Here is a 13,407-nt window from a genome sequence, read left to right as displayed (position 1 = left end):
ATCCTCACCAACACTTATTATTGTCTGCCCCCCAACCCCCCAAACTGTGGATTGACTCTAGGGATGCTCTACCACTGAGCTCCATCCCCAGCCCTTTTTTAAAATTTTTTGTTGTTGGGTGCAGTGGTATACACCTATAATCCCAGCAGCTCCAGAGGCTGAGGCAGGAAGGTCCCAAATTCCAGGACAGCCTCTGCAATTTAGCAAGGCCTTCAGCAACTTAGTGAGACCCTGTCTTAAAGTGAATAATAAAAAGGGCTGGGGATGTTGCTCAGTGGTTAACACCTCTGGGTTTAATCCCTGGCACCAAAAATAAATAAATAAATAGAACAATGAATTTTTGAGATGAGGTCTTGCTTAGTTGCTGAGACTGGCCTCAAACTTGAAATCCTCCTGCCTCAGTCTCCCACATCACTGGGATTACAGGCATGTGCCACCATACCTGGCAATTTTTATTTTTTCTTAAAACTGGATTCCTAGATACACTGAAGAAGTGAACATCAGAGCTGAAGGGGATAAAACTATTCCATCAAGGGCAGAAGATGGGACAGTGTGCCCCTTATTTATTTTTTTTGTGGGTGGGCACAGTACCTTTATTTTATTTTCATGTGGTGCTGAGGATGGAACCGGGACCTCACATGTGCTAGGTGAGCGTTCCACCCGAGCCCCAGCCCCAGCCCCCGTGCACCCATTAAATCAGCTCTGTGCACAGGAACTTGAACTGGTGCCTCCAGCTCGGCCCAGCCTTTGCTGTGTGACAACCTTGCTTTGAGGTCACCTTTGCTACTTAACCGAGTGATTTGGGGCAAGCTAACTTGACTAGGTCTCAGTTTCTTCATCTGATAATGGAGCTAATAACAGAATCTACTTTGAAGAAGGATTATAAGAAAATGAGTGAATTCTTAGCATTATGCCCGATAAGGCCCTATTGTTATTTACTATGTGTATGAGCAAGTATTAAAGCCAAGTTCTCAAATCTAGGGTTGAGGCATCTTCACACAACTTCAGTAATAGCAGCTTTCCTTTTTTTTTTTTTTTGCTATACTGGGGATTGAACCCAGGGTTGCTCTTGCACTGAGCTACCTCCCCAGCCCTTTTTTATTTTGTACCAGTGTCTTGTGAATCTTCTGCCTCAGTTTCCCGGGTCACTGGAAAATTACAGGTGTGCACCAGTGCACCCGGCAAGATTTCTCAAATAACGTTCCTCACCTGGCCCTTTGGAAAGCTTCTCAAGGCTTTTGAGGTTTTTGTTTTACTCTGGATGTGTCCAGCCTATCTCTTCCTCCCTTGAGCCTCATTCTTATCAAGGAGGATACAGAAGGATCCAGTTAGATGGTTCCAACATCCTTGTCAGTGCTATTTTGTAGGAGGGCACAGAAAGCAGGAACAGTAAGCCAGCTCCATCTCTCTTGGCATCTGTCATGATCAAATGAATGATAAATAGTAAGTGCTTTGGGCAGGTGTGGTGCACTCTGATGCTGTGAGGGGTGCCCGTGGCTGCAGCCAGTGTGGGGTATCAAAGTATCCACTTTCATCTGAGTGTGCGCAGGCTTCTGGGGAGTGGTGATAGGCACATTTGACAGAAGTGACAAATGTAACTCAAGCCGGCCTAAGCAAAACAGAATTTATTGACTTATATAAGTCCAGTGCGTAATCTACAGGCACAACTAGACTTAGGTGCTCCAAGATGATTCCAGGAGGTTTCCTGTCTTTTCCTGTGTCATGCTTTGCTTCCTCTTTCTGACTCTTTTGGTTTCAGGCAAGTATCGCCCCATGTGGGCAAAAAGCTAGAGCCAGTGGCTCCAGGTTAACATCATCCCCGCTCAGGGTCCTCCTTCCCCGACCCAGAGACTTCCATGCGGTGTGTCTGGCTTGGCTCTGATAGACTTAGCCCAACCCCACAGCTAGTGCTGGGGCCTAGGTCAGCCCCAGCAGAATCAGGCCGACTGAGTTGGGGAAGCAACAGTTCTCTAGGGTTTCTGGGTGACAGAAGTGTCCCTAACATAAACCAGGAGTTCTCCGCAGGAGGGGAGTGTGGGAGGGCTGGCCCAGCCAGGTGGCTGTGTGAGAAAGGTGCTTGGCTCGCTGTTCAGGCCACAGTGTGGGCTGTAGACTCTGCTCAGGGAGGAGGAGGGCAAGTTTAAGGCCAGCCTAGGCAATTTATTGGGAACTTGTCTCAAAATAAAATTTAAAAGGGGGCTGGAGATAGAGTTCAGCTTGGGGCCCTGAGTTCAATTTCTAATAACACAAGGAAAAAAACAAAAATATCAAAAAATAGTTTCCCTTTCTGTAACATTACATTAAAAAAAAAAAGAACAACCAAAAAACACTTAAAGTAAAATGTACATATAGATAGGTGTGCATACATTAACTGTATCTGTTAATTTTTTTCTTTTTTCAGTATTAGAGATTGAACCCAGGGCTTTGCCCACAGTAGGCAAGTGCTTTACAATGAGCTACATCCCCAGCCCTTTAAAAAAAATTTTTTTTTTCTTAATTTTGAGATAGGGTCTTGCTAAATTGCCCTGACTGGCTTCAAACTTTTTTGCCTCCTGAGCATCTGGGACTGTAGGCATGCACCACCACGCCTGGCCGAGTCATTTTAACTAAGCCAACACAACAGGGTAGCCAGCACACCAGAATCCACTGCAGTCCCATCTGACCCCTCCCCTCCTCTGTCACCCTGAGGGCAGGAGTGAGTTCTGCCATTTTCCTACTTTATGTTTGGTGGAATCATCCTGTATGCCCTCTTTCGCTTTTGGCTTCTCGTCACTCAACTTTGTCCACTTTGCTTTTTTTTGGTACTGGGGATTGAACCCAAGGGCTTCACCACTGAGTCACATCGTCAGCCCTGTTTATTTTGAGACAGGGTCTTGCTAAATTGCTCAGAGCGTTGCTAAATTGCTATGGCTAGCCTTGAATTTGCCATCCTCCCACCTCAGCCTCTGGAGTCTGGGATTACAGTTGTACACCTGGCAATCAACCTTGCCCTTATGAGATTCACCTACATTATTTGTTGTGTCTGGGTGTTGATAGTTATTGCTGTGTAGTTTTCCATTATGTGAATATTTTATAATTTATTCATTCTACTGTTGATGGGCACCTGGGTAGCTGCTAGTTTAAGGCTATATGTAGAGTGTTGCTGAGAGCATTCTAAAACATGATTTTAGTGAACATACGCATGAACTACCGTTGGGCATAGAGTGTGTACGTATGTTCAGTTTTCGCTGATACTGTCAAATAATCATCCTAAGGAATTAGTGCCGATATTCTTATTTTAGCTGTGCTCCCCGGCTGGTGGGTGTAGAGTTGTATCACTGTGTTTTTTTGCATTTCACTAATGATTGATGTAATTGAACTCCACTTCATATGTTTAATGGCTCTTTGGCTGTGCTCTTTTGTGAAATGTTTGATCAAGCCTTTTTCCCATTATTTTAAATAAATACTATTTTTATATTTTATGTTTTATTACTATTTTTTTGATCCTAGGAATTGAACCCAGGGCCTCAGGCATGCTAGGCAAGTGCTGTCCACTGAACTACACCCCCAGCCCGTTTTATTCAAGATAGGTTCTCCCTAAATTGCATAGGCTGGCCTTGAACTTGTGTTCCTCCTTCCTTGGCCTCCTGAGTAACTGGGATTATAGGTGCATGCCTCCTATGCCTGGAGTAGTCTCTTATTATTATTATTATTTATTCATTTATTTATTTATTTTTTTGCGGTGCTGGGGATTGAACCCAGGGCCTTGTGCTTGCAAGGCAAGCACTCTACCAACCGAGCTTTTTCCTCAGCCCTCTCTTATTATTTTTTAGTTGTAGATGGACACGGTGCTTTTACTTATTTATGTGGTGCTGAGAATCAAACCCAGTGCCTCACACATGCCAGGCAGGCGCTCTACCCCTGAGCCACAACCCCAGCCCAGTAGGCTCTTATTGATTGGAAGGTACATTTATTTGCTAGAGTTGCCATAACAATGTATCATAGACTGGGAGGCCTTTAATAGCAGAAATTCATTTTCTCACAGTTTTGGAGCCTGAAAAGTCTGAGATCAAGGTATTAGCAGGTTTGTTTTCTTTCAAGCCTCTCTTCTTGGCCTCTTGTTGACCATTTTATTCCTGCTTCACATGGTTTTTCCTCTACATGCATCTTTGTCTTCATCTCCTCTTCTTCTTAGGACTCCAGTCATTTTGGATGAGGGCCTGCCCTAAAATATTTCATTTTCACTTAATCACCTCTTTTTTTTTGTACCAGGAGTTGAACCCAGGGGCACTTGACCACTGAGCCACATCCCCAGCCCCATTTTGTATTTTATTAGAGACAGGGTCTCTCTGAGTTGCTCAAGGTCTTGATAAATTGCTGACTGGCTTTGAACTCTTGATTCTCCTGTCTCAGCCTCCTGAGCTGCTGGAATTATAGGCCCAGCACTTAAAGACCTCTTTAGTGACCCTATTCCCAAACACAGTTATATTCTGAGGTTCTCCTGGGTAATTTGAAAGTAATCTTGGACCCCGCACAATTTCCTTTCTTTTTTTTTTTTTTTTTTTTTTTGGTACCGGGGATTGAACCCAGGGACTTAACCACTGAGCCCCATCCCCAGCTCTTTTTAGTTTTTTTTTTTTTTTGAGGCAGGGTCTTGCTAAGTTGCTTAGGGCTTCACTAAGTTGCTGAGGCTGGTTTTGAACCTGTGATCCTCCTGCCTCAGGTGCCTGAGATGCTGGCATTACAGGCACTCACCATTTTGCCTGACCTGGCACTTAATTTTAATTCTTTTTTTTTTTTTTTAAACTTTTTTTGTAGTTGTGTATGGACAGCATGCCTTTATTTGTTTATTTTTATTTGGTGCTGAGGATGGAACCCAGGGTCTCATACATGCTAGGCAAGTGCTCTGCCTCTGAGCTATAGCCCAGCCCTTAATTTTAATTCTTAACAGAGACAATGTAACTTTTCTTGGTTCCTTTTTTGTTTCTTTTGCAGTTCTGAGGATTGACCCCTGAGCATTGTACTGCTAAGCTTTTTATTTTTGTTTAGGGATAGGGTCTTGCTAAATTGCTGATACTGGCCTTGGGCCTGCGATCTGATCTTCTCACCTCAGCCCTGTTCCCCCAACAAGCTGCAGGGATTACAGGCGTGTACCACTGCACTCAGAAAGTCCATTCAGATTTTTTTTTGTCTTGTTTAAGAAATTTTTGCCTACTCCTGACTCCCTTAGGTTAGAACTTCAACATATGAATTTTGGGGAAAGACAGGATTTAGCCTTTATCATTAGGATTTTTTATGTATTCTGGATATGAATTTTTTTACTGGATATATATATTAAAGAATCTTCTCTAATTTTATGGGCTGTCTTTTAACATTCTTTATTTTTTTCTTTCTTTCTTTTTTTGTGCTGGGGATTGAACCCAGGGGTACTCTACTGCTGAGCTACACCCATACCCACAGACCTCTTTATTTTTTGTTTTGAGACAGGTTCTCCATACTTTGCTGAGGGTCTTACATGTTTGCAGAGGCTGGCTTTGAATTTGGAATCTTCCGCTTCAGGCCCCTGAATTGCTGGCATTACAGGCATGTGCTACCATGCCTGGCTGTTAGCTGTTATTTATTGTTTATTATTTTTGTGGTGCTGGTGATTGAGCCCAGGGCCTTACCCCAGCCTCCTAAAAATTGAACTATAACCCAGCTTCCTAAAAATTTTCTCTCTCTCTCTTTTTGGTACCAGCGATTGTACCCAGGGATGCTTAACCACTGAGCCACATCCCCAGCCCTTTTTTGTATTTTATTTAGAGAGAATCTTGCTGAGTTGCTAAGTGCCTTTCTGAGTCGCCGAGGTCAGCTTCGAACTCACGATCCTTCTGCCTCAACCTCTTGAGTCGCTGGAAAATTCTCCTTTTTGAGACAGGGTCTTACTATGTTGCCTAGACTGACCCTGGGCTCCTGGGCTCAAGTAATCCTCCTGCCTCAGCCTCCCAAGTAAACTGGGATACAGGAGCTTGTGCCCCAAAGAAGTTCTTTCTTGTGGGGAAGGGGGTATTAGGGTATTAGCAATTTAACCCAGTAGTACTTTGCCTCTGAGCAACATCTCCAGTCCTTTTTATTTTGAGACAGGGTTTCACTAAGTTGCTTTGGGCCTTCCTAAATTGCAGAGCCTGGCTTTGAACTTTTGATCCTCCTGTCTCAGCCTCAGAGTCGCTGGGGTCATAGGGGTATGCCATCACATCCAGCTCAAAGTTCTTAACTTTAACAGATACTACTTAGCTTTGCTTTGTCCTTTAATTCTTCTGAAAATTTTGCTTACTCCAAGGTCAAAAAGATGTTCACATATTTTTCTCAAAAAGCTTTATTGTTTGAACCCTCACTTTTTTATTAACGTGGTGCTGGGATTGAACCCAGGGCCTCACACATGATAGGCAAGTGCTCTGTTACTGAGTTACATCCCCAGCCCTGAACCCTCACATTGAAATCCGTAGTTCATCTGGAATTGATTTTCATGTTTGGGAGGAGATGGGAGTCAGGATTCTTTTTTCCTCCCCATATGGATATCCAGTTGACCCAGCACCATTACTGAAAGGGATACCCTCTCCCCTGGCACTGGAGTGCTCTTTTCTCCTGTATCAGGTGGCTGCATTTGTGGGGCTGTTTCTGGATGCTCTGATTTGTTCCATTTATCCATCTGCCTATCCTGAAGCCGGTGCCACTCTGACTTTTTTTTTTTTTTTAAGTACTGGGGATTGGATCCTCAGGGGCACTTTCCACCTAGCTACATTCCCCAGCCCTTGGTTTTTTTTTTTTTTTTTAATTTCAAGACAGGGTCTCCTTGAGTTGCTGAGACTGGCCTTGAATTTGTGATCCTCCTCCCTTAGTCTTTTTTTTTTTTTTTTAACATATTGTCAAATTTTAATTTCTTCAAATTGGTCTGTAAATTGAACAATCCTAATCAAAACCTCAGCAAGCCCTTTTTTTCTTTTTTGATAGAAATTGACACATTGATCCTAAAATCAACTTTGGGATCATGCATTACATGGACATGCAAAAGACCTAAAGTAGGCAAAATTAAAAAACAAACAAAAAAAAAAACCAGACTTTAAACTTACACATAAAGCCACAGTAATCAGAGCAATGTGGTATTGGCTTAAGGACAGACTACAGATTAATGGAACAGAATAGTGAGTTCAAAAATAAATTTATGGCAAGTTGAAAATTGACAAAGACACTAAGGAAATTCAGTGTTGAAGGGATATTTTAAACCCTTTGTGTTGGGCAATGTGAGTTATGTATGTATGTATATGCATACATATATGTACTAAAGGTCACCAAAGTTTACCTTTTAGAAGGTAAAATGGTTTTTTTTTTTTTTTGCTTTAGTTTTTCTTGGGTTTTGTTTGTTTTGGGTGGTGCTGGGAATTGAACCTAGGACGAGCTCTCTATCACTGAGCTATGCCCAGCCCGTTTCCCATTTTATAGATATCAGAACTGAGGCTCAGGGCGTCTTGACCGTGGTCATGTAGGTAGTGAGTGTGTTCCCGGATCTGACTGGCCGCAGCACCGGCCGTCCTACCTTGTGCGTGGCACTGTGGCTGGCTCTCATTCTCTCCTCATCCAGGTTTCCCTTGTTGATTGTTGTCTTGGGTAACTTTGTAGATTTTCTTGCTTGGTTGGGTTTAGCTCAGATTTGTCAGTCTACATTTGTGTCCCCTAGGTCCCTCTGACGGTCAGGGTTTTGCCACAGAGATCAGTCCTGGGGTCATTTAAAAAGGTGCTGAGATGCTAGTCATGATGGCACATGCTCATAGTCCCAGCTACAGGAGGCTTGCAAGTTCGAGGCCAGCCTTGGCAACTTAGTGAGACTCTGTCTCAAATAAAATATAAATAAAAAGGGCTGGGGCTGGGGCTCATGGTATAGAGCCCCTGTGTTCAACTCCCAGTTCTGAGAAAACAGCAACAACAACAAAAGCAAACAGGTGCCGAGGTGAGGAGCCTGAAAACTGCAGGGCCTAGGAACACCCGGGCGCATTGGCACCCATTCTCTCCTTTCATAATGAGGAAACTGAGCTCTTGACTGGGGAGGCTTGTCCTTTGTTGTGCAGTGACTCCTGATCTCATTGCTTCTCCTTTCCTGTGTTCTTGAACTCTCAGTTTGGAACAGGGTCTTCAAGAGAACCCCTGCTATCAAGTTTACCAAGCGCTTTCAGTAATGGTGCTGGGTCTTGTATCTCCGCTTTACAGAGGAGGAGACTGAGGCCCAGAGAGGTTCAGGGACATACCCAAGGCCTCATTGCCAGAAACAGTAGGGTTGAGGTGGATTTGAACCCGGAGCCAGTGATTCCCCCAACACATGCTGCTAGTGTTAGATGGTTGTGGAGCTACTCCCAAGGAGCAGGATGTAAAACCAGATCAGAAGCCTGGGAGTGACAAATGGCATTTCAGGACTGCAGAGGGGAACAGCTCTGTGACCTTTCTGAAGAAGCAGGTTTGAGGGGGAGTTTGGGGTCAGTGCTTGTGTGTGCTTCCTGTTAGCCTTCAAGGTGACTTTGATCAGTGTCCTCTGGCTCTGCGTCCTTGTCTCTTGGAGCTGACAGATGGAGGCTTCAGAGCACGGGCCACAGGGCCCTGGATTAATTTCTGTAGCTGAAGTCTGTTGCATGTGTGCACTGTGAGACCTGGAGGGAGCCAGGGAGGGATGGGGCAGAGGGAGCAGGAACAGGGAAGCTGCTGGCCTACTTAGGAACTCCTGGCTTTGCTTGGAGGTGGAACATTTCCCCCAGGAACATATTGATTTCAGGGCCCAAGAGTTCCAGTATTGTGGATCCTTTACTAGTTCCAATGGGCAGTTTTTCCCTGTCACCTGCTCCAGGGGTGACTTCTCCCACCCCAGCAATCTGTCCCTTTTGTCCCTTTGGGGCACTTACCTCCTCCTCCTGGTGCTGAGCCTCTTGCTGAAAGACCTGGCCCAGATTTCCTCCAGTTAACACTGACGGGAAAGGAAGTGAGTATTCAGGAACTGGACCAACAGTCAGTATGTCAGCCCTGAGAAAGGACCTAAAAACCACCCAGTGACTGTCAGGGAAATCCCGGGAACCTGGTCTGAATTCCGAGGTCGCTGCCTTCTGCTCCATCCTGAACAACTTGTTGTCATTTATGAATTTGACTTTTGTCAAAGCTTCTGTTTGAAGAAACAGTTCTTTGGCAAAGGGAAAAAAATAAGTATAAAGGCTTCTTCCTGCCTTTACGCAGGAGCCAACTGAAGCCTAGAAAAGGGTCTTTCAGGTTGCTGGGCCTAGAACTCAGTCTAGGGCTCTTGGCACTGGCCTGAGTGCCCTCCTTGCAGGCAGCCTTGGTGCAATCCGTGGCCTCCCGTGGGCCTCGATTATGGGAAGAGGTCAGGCACCTCTGCCTCCAGCCTGGTTTTTCACAGGGGAATGAAGGGGCCCCAGTGGGGTTGGTGACTCATGTTAAAATCAGGGTGCCAGGAAGTTCATGTTAGGGGAGAAAGAGCCCCCTTTCCCTTTTGGTTGACCTGGGGCACCTCCCCTGTTTTCAGAACTTCCCACAGGCCCAGACTTCCTAGGTGGCTAAGTATATTACAGACCCTAACCTGTGCCAGTTGCTGTGTTAGGCACTTAACATTATGACCCTTTTTATAAATAAAGTTCTTTTAATTCTAGAAAGGCTTTGTGAGTTCTTTAAGCCGGGACTAGTGAGTAGCAGAACTGGAGTTTTAAAAAAAAATGAAAATTTTCTATTGCAGAATTTTCCTTTTTCCCCCCCAGAGCTTAGGGATGGAACACAGGGCCTTGTACGTGGCAGGCAAATGCTCTACCACTGAGCTAGCTCCTCAGCCTGAGAATTTAAAATAACACACAAGAGTAGACAAAGTATCATGAACTCCGATGTACCCATCACCCGGGCCTAGTACCTGATCCTCCATGGTCCATTCTGCCCCATCGCAGTTACGTCTACTTCCTCCTTACCTGCAGTATTTGAAGCTTATCCAGACATTACACCATTGCGTGCTTTTCAGTTTATAATTCTAAATGAGAAGGAATTTTAAAAAATAAGCACATTACTAAGATCACCCCTAATCTTTTAAAATACTACTTCTTTTGTTTCGATACCAGGAATTGAACCCAGGAGCACTTACTTAACCACTGAGCCACAATCCCTAGCCCCTTTTTCATGTTTTATTTTGAGACAGGGTCTCACTGAATTGCCTGGAACTTGCAATCCTCCTGCCTCAACCTCTCAGCCTCTGGGATTATATAGGTGTGTGCTACCTTGCCCAACTTTTGTTGTTGTTGTTGTAGATGGACAATATGCCTTTATTTTATGTTTTTTTTTTTTATGCTGTGCTAAGGATCAAACCCAGTGGTGCCTCACCCATGCTAGGCAAGGCCTCTGCCACTGAGCAACAGCCCCAGCCCTTTTCTTTTCTCTTTCTTTCTTTTTTTTGATAGTCATGAATCAGAATATTAATAAGGTGACTACTCTGGACCGTTAAGTGTTCGAAGTCTCTGGTACTTCCTGGGTTCTCCCTCTGGTGGCATCCTGTAGAGTTGTGTAACATGCCCTTCTATCCTCTGACGTTCCTGTGAGTGGATAGTTGCATGTGATGGTCCCTCTTGGAGGTACAGCTCAGTGGTAGGGCATTACCATGCATGCCCAATGCCTTGCACCACCAAAAAAAAAAAAAAAAAGAAAGAAAGAAAAAAAAACAAGAAAGAAAGAAGGAAGGAAAGCCCCATTCCAGGCCTCTGTCTTTCTCTCATTCGTTCATGTCTAGCAGGACTGCTTCATTGTTGGTGTTCTGCTCTTCCATCAGGAGGCTTGAAATATCGGGCCTCATTCTCTCTCTGATGTGAGCAGCCTTTGATGCTCGGTGTCTAGCGCCATTAGTTCCTCAGCAGCTGCACAGTGGTGATGGTCTGATTCTGTCACTCCTTTGTCATTCATTGGCTGGGATCTGTCTGTGGAAAGAAACTTCCCCATGTCTGCTCTTTGGGCTAGAGTTGGCCCTTACCCCAGAGGAGACGCCCAAATGCACAGTTGCTTCTACCCAAATCACCTGCCTCTGCAGGCAGCTGCCGTGGGGCCTGCATTTCCCGCTGCCTGCCAGGCAGTGCTGCCATCGTTTCCCTGGGGGCCGGGGTGGTCCATGGGACCCAGAGCACCCAGACGCCTCTTCCTTTCTCCCTCCCTCGACACCCACCCTGACCCCTCCCATGGATTGTGATTTCCGGGACACCTGGGAAGCTGGACCGAACTCCCAGCACACTAAGGAAGCTATTCTTAGAACAAAGTGTCCCAGCCTTCTGCTCCTAATGCTGTCATTCTGTCCCAGCTGCTCCCCACAGCTCTGCCCGGAGGCAGGAATGTGACTGAGTTCAGCCACTCCAAGTCCGGACTCCCCTTTCACCAGCGGGCGGGGCAGGCTGAGAGGTGGGGTCAGCTGGGGACCTGGGCCTGGGGATGAATCTTCCAGCTTTGGTTTCCAGTGGCCTCTGTGACAGTGGAAAGCTACAGAGGAGCAGAGGGCAGGGAGGGAGCATGGGAGACCAGGGATTGCAATGGAGGACCTGGGGGCCTGGTTAGTGCCCCCAAGAGTAAAATGGTGTCTGTCCTGTGTTTAGTCACGTGCTTCCAGAGCTGGGGCTCCTGGCTGCTCAGAACTGCTGTGTATTTTCTCAGCAGTAGTGGTGGGGTTTGTCTTCCTTGCCATAGGCAGGGCTACACACACCCACCCACAGGTCCTCAGGCCCTTTCTTCAGGTCATCTGTAATTTACATGTGAAGACATGTGTCCTACACCAGGCAGGACATAAGAGTCAATAACAGCATGCATTGATTCATTCATCAAATACTTACTGAGCTCCTAGTACATGCGAGGCTCCTGTCTAGAAATCTGGAATAGAGGAATGAGCTAGCCAGATACAACTCACAGTACTTATAGAATGGTAGGAGAGAAAGACAAGAAACAAGAGACCAGAAAAATTTATTGAATAGCAGGGTTAAAGTGTTCACATCTGTAATCCCAGCAGCTCAAGAGGAGGATCGCAATTTAGATTTCACAAAAAATAAAAAGGGCTAGGGATATAGCCCTGGTGTTAGGGATGGAACTCAGGACTAATGTGTGCTAGGCTAATGGAATGCTCCTGGGTTCGGTCCCTGAGAGAAAGGGAGAGGGACAGACAGACAGACAGACAGGCATGTTGGGGGTGTGGCTTAGTGGTAGAGTCTTGCCTAGCATGTGTGAGGCCCTAAGTTCAACCCCCGGCTCCACAAGACAACAGCAAGCACATGTTGAGGGCAAAATGTTATGATGTCATCTATGGGATTGTGTTTTTCTCTTTGTGAATCTACTAGGTGTACTTTGCAGTTTGGATATGTGGAGCGTCTGCCCGGTTGCAGCTTGCTAGGCTCCTGGGGGAGGTGAATAGTGGCATAACTCTTTCCTGCCTGAATATTTGACATTTATGGAGCCTTGTAAGACTTTCCCAGTAATTCCTTCATCAGCTGTTTTATTGGTTTCCTAGGCTGCAGTAACAGTACACACTGGGCGGCTTAAGACCACACAAATGTGCTAGGCCCCATGGCACTTGCCTATAATCCCAGCAGCTCAGGAGGCTGAGGCAGGAGGATTGCAAGTTCAAAGCCAGCCTCAGCAACTTACAAGGCCCTAAGCAACTGTCTCAAAATAAAAAAAGGGCCAGGGATTTCGCTCAGTGGTAAAGTGTCCCTGGATTCAATCCTCAAAACCCAAAACAAACAAACAAACAACAAGAACAATAACAAAAGACCACAGAAGTTATCTTCTCATGGTTCTGGAGGCTAAAAGTTTGAAATCAAGGTGTCCTGAAGGGTCCTGGGGAGGACCTGCCTCCCTCAGCTTCTGTCCCTTGCTGGTGTCTGCATCCCTCCAGTCTCGGCCTTCTCCTCACATGACTATCTTCCTTCTGTGTGTCCGGGTACAAAGTTCCCTTGTCTTATAGGGACAACAGTTACTGGTTTCAGGCCTACCTATCCAGCATGACTTCATTTTGGTTTGCTGACTTCTGTAATGATCCTGTTTTCAAACAGGGTCACATGCCCAGGTGTCAGGGGTTTGGACTTGGATGTGTCATTTTGGGGCATGGCCATGCTACTCCCAGGACCTCTGGAGGTGCCTGAGTAGCCAGAGACACATTAGCAGAATAACTGGGGTTGGCCCAGGAAGGGGAAGCCGATTTTCCCCTAGTGCCTTCTTTGTGTTCAACATTTATTTATCAATTACATTAAGTTAATTAATTTATTTTTTGGTGCCAGGGATTGAACCATCTAGCATTTTATATGGGTCCTCTCACTAAAATTCACAACTGTGTTTTTCCTTCTATTTTAATTTTTAGTTTTGTTTTGTTTTTTGTTTGGTTATTTTCTTTGT

General features: G+C 45.4%; 1 protein-coding gene across 7 annotated transcripts in view; it reads left to right on the top strand.

Moving 5' to 3' along the window:
* Positions 1-13,407, top strand: part of KDM2B (lysine demethylase 2B) — a 115,779-nt gene that overhangs the window by 8,045 nt on the left and 94,327 nt on the right. The gene's annotated exons all lie outside the window — the stretch shown is intronic.

This window comes from Sciurus vulgaris (assembly GCF_902686455.1).
Source record: "Sciurus vulgaris genome assembly, chromosome: 8".
Classification (NCBI taxonomy): Eukaryota; Metazoa; Chordata; class Mammalia; order Rodentia; family Sciuridae; genus Sciurus; species Sciurus vulgaris.
The sequence above is the reverse complement of the archived record's forward strand: the minus strand, read 5'-3'. Positions and strand labels throughout refer to the sequence as shown.